The sequence below is a fragment of the Pan paniscus genome, chromosome 23 (assembly GCF_029289425.2).
Source record: "Pan paniscus chromosome 23, NHGRI_mPanPan1-v2.0_pri, whole genome shotgun sequence".
Lineage (NCBI taxonomy): Eukaryota > Metazoa > Chordata > Mammalia > Primates > Hominidae > Pan > Pan paniscus.
In genome coordinates this window covers 48,297,287-48,311,668 of record NC_085927.1, presented here as the reverse complement: position 1 = coordinate 48,311,668, position 14,382 = coordinate 48,297,287, and the positions used below count along the sequence as shown (strand labels likewise).

Sequence of the window (14,382 nt, the reverse complement as noted above, 5' to 3'; positions counted from 1 at the left end):
AGGGAGGCGGGGGGAGGCCGGCGGGGGGAGGCCGGCGGGCGACCGCGACGGAGACGGAGACCCCGCGGGCAGAGGGCGAGCGGGGCCGCAGGAGGCAGGGAGGCCGGGAGAGGGACCGGGACGCGAGCGCGGCGGAGACCCCGGCGGCAGGAGAGAGACGCGAGAGCGGTTGGGGAGGTGGCGACAGAGCCCGGCCGGCGGGGGCGGGGAGGGCGACCCCAGGCCGGGAGGCCGAGGGGTCGCGGGGCCAGGGCCGAGCGCAGCGGGGCCGGGAGCGGAGCGCAGGGCCGGGGGCAGAGCGCGCGAGCAGGAGCGGGTGACAGCGAGGGAGCCGGGCGCAGCGGGGGACGGCGGCGGGGAGGGCGCCTGCAGCGGGGGTGGGGGGCGCGGGCGGCGGGGCGCCCCGGGCCCCCGGACCCCCGCGCTGTGAGCCCGGCCGGGCCCGACGATGCTGACGCCGAGGCGGCGCCGAGGGCGCGGCGCGGGGCAGCGCTGAAAGTTGGGCGGCCCGCGGGGAGCGGCGCGGGACGGCCGGGACGCGCGGAGACCCCAAGACCCACGCGCAGACCGAGCGGCAGCCGGGGAGGGGAGCGCGGGCCGGCCCGCCGAGTTCGCGGGCAGGGGGCGCCGGGACTCCCCTCTCCGCGCCCGGGACGCCGCCCGCCGGATCGCGCCTTGGGATGTAGCGCCCGCTCGCCGCCTCCCGGACTCTCGTCGGACCCTCCGCCCAGCGGTAAGCCGCGCTCGCCCACCCCGGGCGCTGTCCGTCAGTTTGTCCCGCCGCGTGCGTGTCTGTGTGTCCCGGGCCCGCCGCTCCGGCCCCGCCCGCTGCGCACCTGATCCGGAGCCGGGTCCCGGCTGCCCGGCGCCGCGCGCGCGGTCCCGTGACTCCCCGGGAGCGGGCGGGCTCCACGGGCGGGCTCTGTCCGTCTGTCCGTCTGGGAGCGTCGCGGTCTGGGTTGTGGCCTGGAAAGGGGGAGAGAGGTGGGTGGAAGGGGTCTTGACCTCCTGCCCCAGCCATGACCTTTCCCTGCCTCCACCCACCCCAGTTGTCATGCCGGGAGCTTCACGGCAGGTGACTTGTGGCAAGGTGGGGGATGCCGCCTTTCCGCCTCCCCAGCTGCATCCTCGTTGCAAATGGCCCTGTGATCTGAAGAACGAAATCCCACTTCCCATGTTTTGAGCACCTACTTTGCGCCACACGACCCCAGGGCGCAGGGGCAGGGATTGGTAGAGGAGGCACTGCACGTTCACAGTGATAGAAACAGGCTGGGGAGGGAGGCAGAGGCTGCTTTTTCCTCCGCGTGTAGGGAGCACCCCAAGGCAAGAGAGGTCTCAATGAGCCTCCCGCAGGGAGAACTTCCCCTGCAACCTGCCAAATGTCCCCCCACCAGTGTCAGCCTCCCTGCCCCCTACCCACATTTCTGCCCCCAGTGTCCCTGCTTCAGGATGGACAGGATGCAGGGAGTTGGGAGGTGGCAAGCTGGGTGGGGTGGAGCGGAGGGCTAGAGGCAGGGCAGCCTGGCCAGCTGACAGAGCAGGGCCTCAAGAGCAGTAGAATGTTCAGCAGCAGGTTTGGGGGAAGTGGGGAACTCAGGGAGGGAGGCCCAGAGAAGGGTTGGAGCCGTGTGTGTGTGTGTGTTCTCCCCCACATCCAGTCCCATGACCTCCATGGCTTCAGGCCTTTTGGGGGCAGTTAGCAGGACTTTAGGGGCCCAAGAGCCTCGCTGTGGCCCTGGCTTGGCCTGTGCTGAGGGGAGCAAAAGGTGGACCAGGGCAGCTGGGGTAAGAGATGGGTGCAGCATGGTGGGAACAGAGACTGTTGGCCACTGAGCTGACCCATATCCCGACTGGAGTTGGAAGGGCTGAGCCTAGAACATTCCACTCCATTCTCATTGGGAGGAGGGACTCTTTCTGGGGTGTTCCACACTGGGCAGTGGGTCTCATATGTCCTCCATTCAGCCTCCCAGAAATTAGCTCAGCTGGCTGGGAGAGCAGCCCCCTGGGCTGGTCACTCTCCTCCCAACCGTCAGCTTCCACGTCTGTGGCATGGGGACGTCACTCCCTGCCCCAGTGACCTCCAAGGCGGGTCCTGGGCTCAATGAGCAGAGGGCTGTTCACAGGCTGGGGAAAGCGCTGGGGAGATGGGAGTAAAGACTCACTTTACCTTAAGAGAGATGAACAGCTAGTGGGTGGAGGTGGGCGTGGGGCAGTGGGAATATGGCGGAAATAGCTGACCAAGGAGGAGTGTCCAGGATTAGAGGGGGAATCTGGGGTACTATTCCTCAGTGGCCCTTTGGGTTATCCTTGAAAAGAAAGCTCTTCTCTCAGAAAATCCTCTGGAGTGGCTGTGACCAGGCAGAGCTGGTTGAGTTTCTGCTGGGTGACCTTGGGTGGGTGGCTTGACCTCTCTGAACTTCAGTTTCTTCAACTGGAGAATAGGGATGATGATACTGACTTCATCAGGGTGTTGAGCAGTTTCCAGACTGTGTCAGGTCTGTGAAAGCCGCGTGCGCCAGCCTGGAGCATAGTAGGTTCGTAGACATTTGCGAAAGAGAGAATGAAGTAGCTCTGGGAGATGCTGTGAGAAGATGTCTTAGCTTAGGATAAGAAGGAAGGGGAGGAGGAACAGTGTAGGCTTACAGGGCGGGCTGGTTCTTAATGTGGATCTGGGGGAGGCGGGGGCGAGTGCTAAGGGGGGTGTGAGGAGGAGGGGGCCCCTCTGCGGGGACCACTGAGTCACGAGGACATGTAAGCGACATGACAACCAGCAACATGGTAACCAGGAAACTAGCGGCGGTGGGAAACAGAGCTGGAGCAGTGTGGGGTGGGGGTGGCGGGTAGGCCTGGCAGCGCCGGGCTCAAGGGGTCCGGGGAGAAGCCAGGCTGGCCCCTCAGAGTGAGGAGGGGAGGCCCCAGGGCCAGGCTAGTTGGGGAAGAGATGGGGGCTCTGAGGGGAGGGAGGGGAGGCACCTCGGGGCTGTAGGGCAGGGGGCTCCTCCTGCACCACCCCAGGCTCCTCTCTGCTCCTCCACATCTCCACTTTTCATGCCTCTCCCCCTAGGATGCCAAATTTGGCTCACGCAATCTGTCGTCTCTCTTCTGAGATTGGCACCGGGACGAAAGCCGAGTGCATTACATCACCACCGCCGCCGCTCCCCCTGCACGAGGAGAGCAGTAGGGGAGGGCCAGAGGGCCGGGGGCAAGTGGCCAGCCCTCAACTTTCTTTCCTGTCTTCCTGCTCACTCTTCCCATCTCAGTCCTAGATGCTGGGGGGCTTCTGGGGGCAGCGGCTAGAGGCAGGACGTGGGCTCCAGTCTTGGGGAGATCCCAGGACCAGGGCAGAAAGTCAGGTCATGTTGCCAGCCCCCTGTCTGGGTGGAGCCTGGGGGCAGGGAGGCTTGGTTCAGGACCCTGGTCTGTCAGTGCCTTGCTCTGTGACCTTGGGCAGCCCCTTGCCTCATGCGGAGTCCACATCTGTATAGAGAACGGCTGGCCACTTAAGATCTTGGCGATTCTCCTGAAAGAAGGTGCCCTTAAGTTCTGCGGCTCTCCTGGGCCCAGAGGAGGGAGCCCTGGATTTCACATCACCCTCTGTGACCTTGAGCAATTGGCTTCAATGCCTCATGCCTCCATCTCCCCACCTGTAAAATGGGGATGACAGAATCCTCAAAGGCAACAGCTATGAAAGCAGGAGACAGGAGTAGAGATAGGGCCTCTGACTCTGAAACCATAGACACTCAGGGGCCCGTGGATCCAGCATGCTGGGCAGGGGTTGGACAGGGTAGAGTGGGAGGGTGCCTGGATTCAGACAGAAGGTTTGGAGCTTAAATCACTGGTCTGATGACTTCGTTTTACAAAAGTGGAAACTGAGGCCTGAGGGGGAAGTAGACCCATCAGGGTCACAGTGATGGTTTGCGGGTGGAGGAAGCAGAGCCAGGGCCATTGTTTTACAAAAGTGGAAACTGAGGCCTGAGGGGGAAGTGGACCCATGAGGGTCACAGTGATGGTTTGGGGGTGGAGGAAGCAGGGCCAGGGCCTGAATCCAGGGCTTCTGGCTCCCAGCTCTACCTGGAAGCAGACAGACAGATGTCCCTGTGTAACACTGTGGCAAGCCCAGACAGGACCCAGGAGCTTTGAGGGCCCAGCTCTGAATTCAGCCACCTCCTTTCTCCCTCCCTTCTCTCCAGATCCCCTCACCCCACTGTCCTTGGGCACTAATTCCCTCCCTCTATTGGTCCCTTTGAAGAACTCCTTTCAGTCTCATTTTAAAGCCAGTTTCAGGCAGTTCCAGGCAAGGACAGGTTGGATTTGGGGTTAAGCTGGAAGCTTATGTTCCATTCTAGAAAATTCCCAGAGCTGGAGGTGGAGCAAGATAGGGAGCAGCTGTGGATGTTTTGTGAGCTAGTGGGCTCCTCAATCCTAGAGGTATTCAAGCAGAGCCAGATGAGCACCTGCCAGGTGACTCTCGCCTTACGGGTGAGGCCGAATAACATCCCCACTTCCAAAATCCTAGGAGTCTTTGGTGTTTCCCAAAGAGGAGCTGGGAAGCAGTGCCCATCGCTTCCCCGCTTCCCAGCGAGGAAACACATTTGCTCGCCAGGCACTGGGCTAGGAGCTTTTGCAAATTCCCATTTAATTCTCCATGGCAATGTTGATTTGATGTCCCCGTGTTACAGATGGAAGAGCCATGGCTCAGAGAATCTATGTGATTTGTCCAAGGTCACACAGTAAGACAGCAGAGGAGCCTGGGTGTGAGTTCAGACTAGTCTGATTCTCGGGGGCTGTCTCTGGGGCTTCCCTGGGGAAAGAGTGGAAAACGTTCCTCCCCTGGGCTGGGGCTTGGCAGGAGATGGTCTAGACGCCCCCACAGCGTGACACCCCCTCAGGGATCCTCTGGCTCCTCTGGGGGCTCCATTCTGAAGACAGATACCACCATGCATCTTAGGGGAGAACTCATTTCATAGATGGGAAGACTGAGGCCCAGAGACAAGGAATGACCTGCCCGAAGGTGCCCAGAGAGTTAGATTAGGGCCAGGCTGCCTGTCTCCTGGCCCAGGGCTCTGTCCCCTGTGCCAGTGAGTGAGGAGGGGCCTTTGGGCTGACGGTGGTGGCATGAGGTGTGAGGTCGGGAATGCAGAGGGCTGAGAGAGGGCTGGCTCCAAGCTACGGCTGCAGGAGGAAAGTTATCGGCGTAGGGAGAGGGGAGCAGAAGGGAAATGGCACACGTGCTACAGAGCCTGGTGAGGTCAGTGGGACCTGGCTGGCAGGAGAGGGTCTTGGAGACAGCTTCCTTGGGTGGCTCTCTGTGTGACCTTAGGTCAGTCCCTCACCCTCTCCGAGTGATGTCCACCCATCCATGTGAACCTGGGCTGAACGATCTATTTCCACAGAGTAGCTGTGGTCGGGCTGCTGTCGAAAAGTGCTCCTCCCAACGATGGGAGGACTCTGGGTCCTGGCAAGGGGCAGGCGGGAATCCTAGGGGTTGGCGTAACCTTTAAGCCTCCTCTGCGGACTCAGCCGTCCTTGGGGTGTGGGGGATCGCCAGTCACAGCCCTTCTTCTCCTTTTCATCTTTATTTTTCTCCTGTTCCCTCTTCCCCTCGCTACGTGGGCTGATCGCTGCTCAAACTTTTAATTCAGATGGTAATTGAAATAATAATATGGGCTGAGGCCCCTCTGCTTGTGACGCTGCAGCTGGTGGAGCTCGGCTATGAATAGACCTTGAGTCACACACGCGCGCTCCTGCAGGCGCGCACACGGGCGCTCACGGGGTGGTGGGTGGGGTGCAGCATGGGGAGCAGGGGTGGGCTCACGCTCTGGCTTGCTCTGGTCTTGGCCCCCCACTCCCAAAGGTCTTAACCAATCCTGGCCCCGTGGCCCAACACGGGGTCCCTGTCGTGAACCTGGAAGACTTTGGACATAGATGATTCTCATTTACAGAAGGGGAAACTGAGGCTTAGCAAGGGGAAGTGGCTGGCTGGAAACAGGCTGGATTTGAATGGATGGGTTTTGCCTGATTCTAAGACCACTGTTCTCTGTTGGGACACACAGGGTGGGAAACCGGTGGGGAGGAGTGCTGGCGTGTGGCCCCTGCCCCTCCCTCTGCACCCGTTGCCCCACCTGCTCACAGCCCCTCTCAGCCTGTGCGTGCATGCTCAGGCACAGACACAGGCACACGCGCATGCGCATGCATGAGGGCTGCTCAGATGGCTGGTGCCGTTGCTTGGTGGCTGGGGCGAGAGCAGTGTTCTCAGGGTATTGCTGCAGGAGGGAAGCTGAGTGCCAGGCTCAGCCCTGGGCTTCATATTCGTGATTTCACTTAATCCTCCACCACCCTGGGAGAACCATCACCCCCACTTCTCAGATGAGAATACTGAGGCTCAGAGAGAAGCAAGGATTGGTTCCAGGCTCCTGGGTGGAAACAGCCACAGATGCTTTGTCCTACTGTGCACCCAGTGCCAGTCCCTCCAGGACCCTCATTGGCCACCTGAAGGGAGATGGGTACATGTCTGCCAGCCTAGGCCTCCCCTTTCCTTCCATGCAACAGCTCAGCCACTCCTCCCTGTGGCTGCTGGCCAGTCCCTGACCAGCCCTGGTGCCAACAGCTGGGACGTCTGGCCTTGGCAGGCAGGGGAGGGTGAGGTGCCCCAGAGAGACATTGGCAGGTCAAGAGGTCCTTAGGGGCTACCAGGAAAGGGGGTCCTTGGTGTTCCCGACCCCAGCAGGAGCTGTGGAGGGAGAAGTCAGCGTTGTAATGGTGACCTGTCAGCTGGGAGCTTTGGTCTAGGCCTGGGGGGCCCCCAGCAGGGCACAGGGGAGCTGGGGCATGGGAGGTGCAGTTGGGTGGAGGAGCTCCCTGGGACTGGGATGGAGGAGAAGCCCCCACCAAGCTTGGCCCAGCAGCTCCTGTCTGCCGCTGCATTGGCCTTCTCTCCATTACCTCTCCTGGGAGATGGAGAAACCGAGTCCGGAGACCACCAGGGTTTGCCCAGGGTCACCCAGCAATGGTGGCAGAGCCTCTCAACCCGCAGCTGCTCCTGACTCCTCTGTGTCCTGATGGCTCCCAGGGCTGCCGGCCCCTCCTCTCTTACTGACACTCCCCAGAGCTGTGGGGTTTGTGGGAGGGGAGCAGGGTCTGGGTCTCTTTAAGCTCCCTCTCCCCAGAAAATCCCCAGATCGGAGCGAGGGGAAGGGCAGCAGTCCCTGGTCACAGCAGTAGGAAGGGTGGCCTGCGTCAAGGGCCTGGGATCGAATCCCAGCTCAGCCCCTCACTGGCTCCGCATGACCTTGACTAGGCCACTGTCCATCTGGGGGCCTCTCTTTGCCCCTCTGTGTATCGGGGGCCACCCATGGGGATGGTGGGGCGTGCTCAGCCTTTTCCTGTTTTGCCTGTCCTGGGAGAAGCTCACACGCCAGCGACCTGGGCTGCAGGGATGGGAGGGTTCCTTTTTCTTTTTTTTTTTTTTTTTAAGACGGAGTTTCGCTCTTGTCACCCAGGCTGGAGTGCAATGGCACAATCTCGGCTCAGTGCAACCTCTGCCTCCCGGGTTCAAGCGATTCTCCTGCCTCAGCCTTCCAAGTAGCTGGGACTACAGGCATGCGCCACCATGCCCGGCTACTTTTTTCTTTCCTTTTCTTTCTTTTTTTTTTTTTTTTTGAGACAGAGTCTCACTGTGTCTCTCAGGCTGGAGTGCAGTGGTGCAATCTCGGCTCATTGCAACCTCCCCCTCACAGATTCAAGTGATTCTTCCTCCTCAGCCTCCCGAGTAGCTGGGACTACAGGCGTGTGCCACCACGTCCAGCTAATTTTTGTATTTTTAGTAGAGACGAAGTTTCACCATGTTGGTCAGGCTGGTCTTGAACTCCTGACCTTGTGATCCGCCTGCCTCAGCCTCCCAAAGTGCTGGGATTACAGGGGTGAGCCACTGCACCCGGACGGGAGGGTTCTTTAGCTGGGCCACAGCAGAGGGTGCATGTGCTGTGGGGAGCTGACCCCATTTTACTGATGGGGAGATTCAGGCCTAGGGGAGGGGTGTGCCCATTTTCAAGTTGGTGGCAGAGTTGGCCCTTGGGACACCTCAGTGAAGCTTCCCCCAACCCCCTGCAGCTCCTCTCCCAGCCCCCACCCTAGACTCCCCCAGGAGCCTCCCCTCTCCTCATAGGCCTGAGAAGCCCAGGACCGTCTGCCCTGTGAGTGTGAAGGTACCACTCAGCCTGGGAGACAAATGGGATGGGGTCCGCAATTAGGGGCTCCTTGGGGCCATACAGGGGAGGTGGTGGGCACAGGCTGGAGAGGCCCTGGCTGGGGGTGAAATGGAGCAGGCAGAGGGGCTTTGGGCATCCTTCAAACCTCGTGCCCATGGATACCCTTCTGCAGTTATCCTGAGAAATGGGCCTCAAGTCCCTCCTCACTGTTCCTCACGGGGAGCTCCCCATCTCCGGGGAAGCCCACTCGTGTCTGGAAGGTTCTGCTAATTGATCCCTGACTCCCTCTTTCCTTCGCCCTGCCCTCTGGGGCAGAGAAACCCAGCCTGCTCTCAGCAAGACAGGAGGAGTGGCCCACCTCCCCCTCCCCTACCCCAAGGCTCCTCCAGCCTCAGTTGTCCCAGGCGAGGCCCGTGACTGGGAAACAGAAGATCTGGGTTCATGTCCAGCTCCACCCCTTAGCAGCTGCGGAATCTGGGGCAGGTTTTTCACCTCTCTGAGCCTTTACCCCCTGCCCCATAAGGGTGGGCGTTTGCCTCTGTTTCTTTTTTTTTTTTTTTTTTTTTGAGATGGAGTCTCGCTCTGTTGCCCAAGCTGGAGAGCAGTGGCGCGATCTCAGCTTACTGCAACCTCCGCCTCCCAGTTCAAGCAATTCTCTGGCCTCAGCCTCCCAAGTAGCTAGGACTACAGGTGCGCACCACCATGCCCGGTTAATTTTTGTATTTTTAGTAGAGATGGGGTTTCACTATGTTGGCCAGGCTGGTCTCGAACTCCTGACCCTCATGTGATCCATCCAACTCAGCCTCCCAAAGTGGTGGGATTATAGGTATGAGCCACCGTGCCTGGCCCTTTGCATCTGTTTCTGAGGGTGACTGGGAAGATCCTGTGAGCCTGTGAGTGAATGAATGTACCATAGCTCGTTGATATGAACTACTTTGTGACCCAACCACTCAAGGGCACTGCTGGGCCTGATTTCCAGACCCCCATCACCAGCCACTGCCTTGGGGTACCACTTCTCTGGACAGCTGAGCCTCCCCCGGCCCTCCCTCACCCAGGCCCCCAGAACTGCTTTGGTGGGGCAAGGCTGGCTGAGTGCCAGCCCCGCCATGAGGCTTCAGATCCTGAGCCCACCTGACCTTGGAAAGGGCCTCTCTCTGGCTGGGCTCCAAGGCTGCCCCCAACAGACACCCGGCAGTGGCTGGGCAGCAGAGAGAGAGAACTGGGTGGGGCAGAGAGAGGACCACTTGCCAGAGCTGTCCCGGCTCCCTGAGACAACAGGCTAGAGGACAGAGGAGAATGGCCAGCCAGCCACGGGAGGGGCCCCACTTAGCAGCTACATCAGCAGCCCTGCAGAGCTTACTCCTCACAGTCAAGTGGGCTGCCTGAGAAGTGGGTGAGCGCCCTGTCCTGGGAGATGTGTAAGCAACTGCTGAATGGCATCTGTTAGCAGGGCAGGAGGGGGCTCTAATAAAAGACCAGGGGAAGAAATTGGAACCAGACCCCAAAGAGTCCCTGTTATTTGGGCTGCAGAGTGGTGGTCCTGTGAGATGGGGGATCTAACAGACTTTTCCCAGTATTCCCCCATAACATCCAACAATTCCCCATATGGTTGTGTGTCACAAAGCCCAGAGTCCAAGCACCGCCCGTCACAGCTTCAAGACACACGCTGGATCCCGTTTCACCGCTCCTAACCCCCACTCAGGCCAGTGCTTTAAAATTGCACACAGGTCCTGCCCCGTTAGTGGGTTGGGAAATTGATTTAGTGAGTTGCACTACTTGTTTTCCGAAAATGAAATTGAAAAGAAAATTTCAAAATACTATGCATGTAGTGAGGGTAAATATTATTTTGTGACGCTCTTACTTCAGCTTTAAATATATAGCCGGGTGCAGTGGCTCACGCCTGTAATCCCAGCACGTTGGGAGGCCGAGGCGGGAGGATGGCAAGAACCCAGGAGGTTGCAATTGAGCTGTGATCGCATCACTGCACTCCAGCCTGGGCATTGGAGCAAGACTCTGTCTCTAAAAAATAAATATAAAGTAAGTTAAAATAACAAACAGGATGTTTGCTTTTACTACGGATTTTGGTCAAAAAACTTGAAAGCTACTGTCCTGTGTAGAAATCCAGGAGGCGCCCTGATAGAGGTTCTGATGCTCAGGTTCCGATTTCCCTGTATGTTTGGTTCCTAAAGACATAAGTGCCACAACTTCCAGGATGCTGCTGTCCTGCCCTCAGAAGTAGCCTCCTGTCCCTTGCTCAGTGGACCACCCAGGTCCAGGGCCCCATGCTCCTCCAGAGCCACCACCTCTCCCCAGGGCCTAGATCCCAGGCCGGGCCAAATTCCCTGCTTTCCGCTCAGCCCAGGCCCAGCCCTGCTCTGTCCTTGTGCCCTCCTGCTTGCCCTCATCTTCCTAGGACCTTCTCTTTATGCCCTTTCACACACACACACGCACACACACGCATGCACGCACACATGCGTGCACGGAGCTCAGCAAAGCCGGTTTGTGACTTACCTGCTTCCCTTCAGCATACAGTAGGTGGTCAATAAATGTTCACTCAATTATTTACAGAGCGCCCTCCAAGGCAAGGCACTGCGCTGTGTTGAGACACATCTGGCACCTGGCAGGAAGGCAGATGCTGTTCCAGCTCAGGGGACATTTAGGGTGATGAATGAATGGATGGATGGATGGGGGTCGGCTGGAGTTGGAGATTCTCTGGCCTGAGGAGCCAGGGGGAAGGTGGTCAGCAGTAAAGAGGGGCACGCAGCTCGTGGCCCCCCCCCATGGCAGGCATTCTGTCAGTGGCAGCCCCTTGGGGCTGTGGCCCAGCATTGAGTCATGGGCAGGGGCTGACTGTTCCTCCTGCTGTCTCTGGTCCTTCTGAGGCCTCTGTCTCCCATGCCCTCTCCCACTAGGTCCTGTACACATGTCCCTGCCACCCATCCCTGGGTGAGGCCAGGACATCCTCCCCCGAGCCCCTGACACCTGGGGGACACCTGGGAAGAGAAGCCCATGCTCCGTGGAGGGTGAGGCAGAGGCATGAGCCCTCTGACATCCTGTCCTCTGTCCCCTCTGCTCATGGCCATTGTGCTCATGTACAGTGACACAGAGGGTCTCCTGGTCACTGCTCAGAGGCCACCTCCGCTGGGAAGTTCTCCCTGACTACCGTGTCAAAAATAGCTTCTCCTTGGTCACAATGTGTCACATGACCCAGTTAGACCCTTTCCGGGAATTGTGACGGGCTGGGTTATCTTGTTTGTCAGTCGTTATTTATGAAGCAGCTACTCTATGCCAGGCTCTGGGAGTCGGGGTGAAGTAGGGAGGCAAGGTTCCTGCCTGTAATGATGTTGCAGATGAGACTGGTTTGACTGCTAAGGGCTGCCAGGAAGATCTGAGAGCTGGATGGGAGGGAGGGCCTCGGGGCCTCTTGGAACAGGCAGCCTTTGAATCAAGACCTGAATGGTAGGAAGGCACAAGCGGTGGAGTCTTGGAGAAGAGAATTTCAACCAGAAAGAACAGCCAGTGCAAAGGCCCAGAGACAGGAATAAACTTGGTGCGTTAAAGGGACGGGAAGGAAGGTCTCTTCCCGTGGTTGGAGAGTGGAGGGGGTGCAGTCAGAGAGGGCAGGACCTCTCTGAGGCGGGGCGTTCATCCCGAGTGCCCTGGGGAGACCGAGAGCTCTGAGCAGGGAGTGATGTGGAGATGGACTGCGGGAGGTGGGTGGAGGCTGTGGGAGGAGGTGGTGGGCGGAGACTGTGGGCTGCAATAGTGATGTGGCTCTTTGGGGTGGATGACTAGGTGAGGGGACGTGTCCGGGGCCCCGAGGTTCACCCGCTTTGGGCAAGCTCCCAAGCCCACTGTGGGATGATGATAACAGCACCTGCCTTGCAGGTGTGGACCAGTCAGTGCATGGCCCTCAGTGAACACTAAGTGCATGTTAGTTATTAACCCATTGTTATTGCGGTTGGGCTTAGGGAGGGCTGGAGGATGATGCCTAGGTGTCAGGCCTGAGCGACCTCCTGGGAGGAGTCACAGACTGAGATGGGGAAGGCAGGAGAGGGGAGGACGGGGGCATGGCTTGGGCTTGGCAGTGCCGGGTTCGCGATGCCTCTTCACTGTCCAGCAGACACAGGGAGCAGGAGCCAAGTGGGCTTGTAGCTGCCTGGGAGGGAGGCGCAGGCTAGGTGGTATTTTAAGCCACAGGACTGGATGAGATCACAGGACTGGGGAGAAGAGAAGGGAGGTGGGATGGCGGAACTGGGCACTGCACGGTGTGGCTCATGGAGAGGCCAGAGGCAGGAGAGCAAGGGGCGACCTGGAGAGGGACCCTCAGGCCTGGAGGACTCAAGGAGGAAAACGAGGGCCAGTCCAGAGCCTCCATCAGAGCTGCTGAGAGGGAAGGGGGCACAGAGGAGCCCTGGAGGGGGCTGAGGGGAGACTAGGAGGTGAGGAAGAGTGGAAAGTAAGTCATGCCCTTCAAGAAGGGCTGCAGGCCGGGCACGGTGGCTCATGCCAACACTGTGAGAGGCTGAGGCAGGATGATCACTTGAGTCCAGGAGTTTAAGATCAGCCTGGGTAACATAGGGAGGCCCTGTCTCTACAAAAAATTAAAAAATAAGCCAGGGATGGCAGCACACACCTGAAGTCCCAGCTATTCGAGAGGCTGGGGTGGGAGGATCGCTTGAGCCTGGGAAGTCAAGGCTACAGTGAGCTGTGATAGTGCCACTGCACTCCAGCCTGGGTGACAGAGCGAGACCCTGCCTCAAAAAATAAAAAAAGAAAGAAAGAAAGGCTTCTGCACTTTACAGTTTACCAACCCCTGCCCACACTGTTCGCCTTGGCAGCATGCCTGTTCACTGGGTGTTATTCCTTCCCATTTTACAGATGTGACTCAGAGAGGTTAAGAAATTTTCCCAAAGCCACACAGCCCATAGTTGAAGTGTTCTCAGACTTTCGGGGTGACAGTCCTTTTTTTTTTTTTTTTTTTTTTGATGGAGTCTTGCTCTGTCGCCCAGGCTGGAGTTCAGTGGTGCAATCTCAGCTCACTGCAAGCTCCGTCTACCGGGTTCACACCATTCTCCTTCCTCAGCCTCCCGAGTAGCTGGGACTACAGGTGCCCGCCACCACGCCTGGCTAATTTTTTGAATTTTAATAGAGACGGGGTTCCACCATGTTAGCCAGGATGGTCTCGATCTCCTGACCTCATGATCCGCCCGCCTCGGCCTCCCAAAGTGCTGGGATTACAGGCGTGAGCCACCGCGCCCGGCCACACAACCTTATGAATGCCTTCTCTGGAAAATATGCATGTGTACACATTAATTTTAAAACTTTTCATGTGCATTTTCCCACAGGTAATACATTCATACGGTTCTAAAATTTAAAAAGACACAAACGGGAATACAGTGACAGTTCTTCCTCCCACCCTGTCCCCAACCACCTGCTTTCCCTCCCCAGAGCAGCCAATGTCACCAGCTTCCTGGGTCTCCATCCACAGACAAGCAGAGACAAGCAAATATGTGTATCTATAAATTTCTTCTCTCTCCTTTTTTACACAAATGGTAGCTACTATACTCACCGCTCATCACTGTTGCCTTCTTTTGCTTAAAAATACATCTTGAAGACCTACATTGCTCCTCACAGAGCTCCCTCCTGGCTTTTTCTGTCTGTGTGCTGTGCCATTCGTGGATGGGCATTTGAGCCGCTTCCAGGCGGCGCTGCTGAAGGCAAGGCTGCTCATTCCCCACGTGTGAGTCTCGGGCTGGAGTCCCAGGAGGGCCCAGGAGACGTCACAGGCGATACCACCCAGTGGCCTCCACTGGATAAGTGAGGGAGTGGGGCTCGAACTCAGCCCTGACTGTTCTCACTCCTCCCTGCTCCCACACCACTTCTTTAGGGGGCACCTGCTGGGCCCAGCCGAGCATCCCAGAGAAATCCTGTGTGTGTGTGAGGGGGCACATTAGCTCCCATCCCCCAAGGTTCTGGGAGACACCCCCCACCAGCTGGCAGCCCCAACTCCTGGAGTCTTGTTTGCTGACAGCTAAGGATGAGGCAATGGGATGGGGCAGCAGCAAACACCACCTCACCCCCACCCCCAGCCCCACCCATGCTGGAGTGCGGGGATGAGGGTCAGATGATGATCAGACATGGGCTGTTACGACGTCGCCTCTGCTGCAACTTC

The 14,382-nt window shown here is 58.6% G+C and overlaps 1 protein-coding gene across 1 annotated transcript in view; it reads left to right on the top strand.

Moving 5' to 3' along the window:
• The first annotated feature begins 512 nt into the window (after positions 1-512).
• The window catches only part of KCNJ4 (potassium inwardly rectifying channel subfamily J member 4), a 28,865-nt gene continuing 14,995 nt past the window's right edge, over positions 513-14,382 (top strand). Inside the window, exon 1 of the mRNA XM_034948442.4 lies at positions 513-733. The gene's annotated coding sequence lies outside the window, so the exon portion shown is untranslated. The remainder of the gene's footprint in view (positions 734-14,382) is intronic.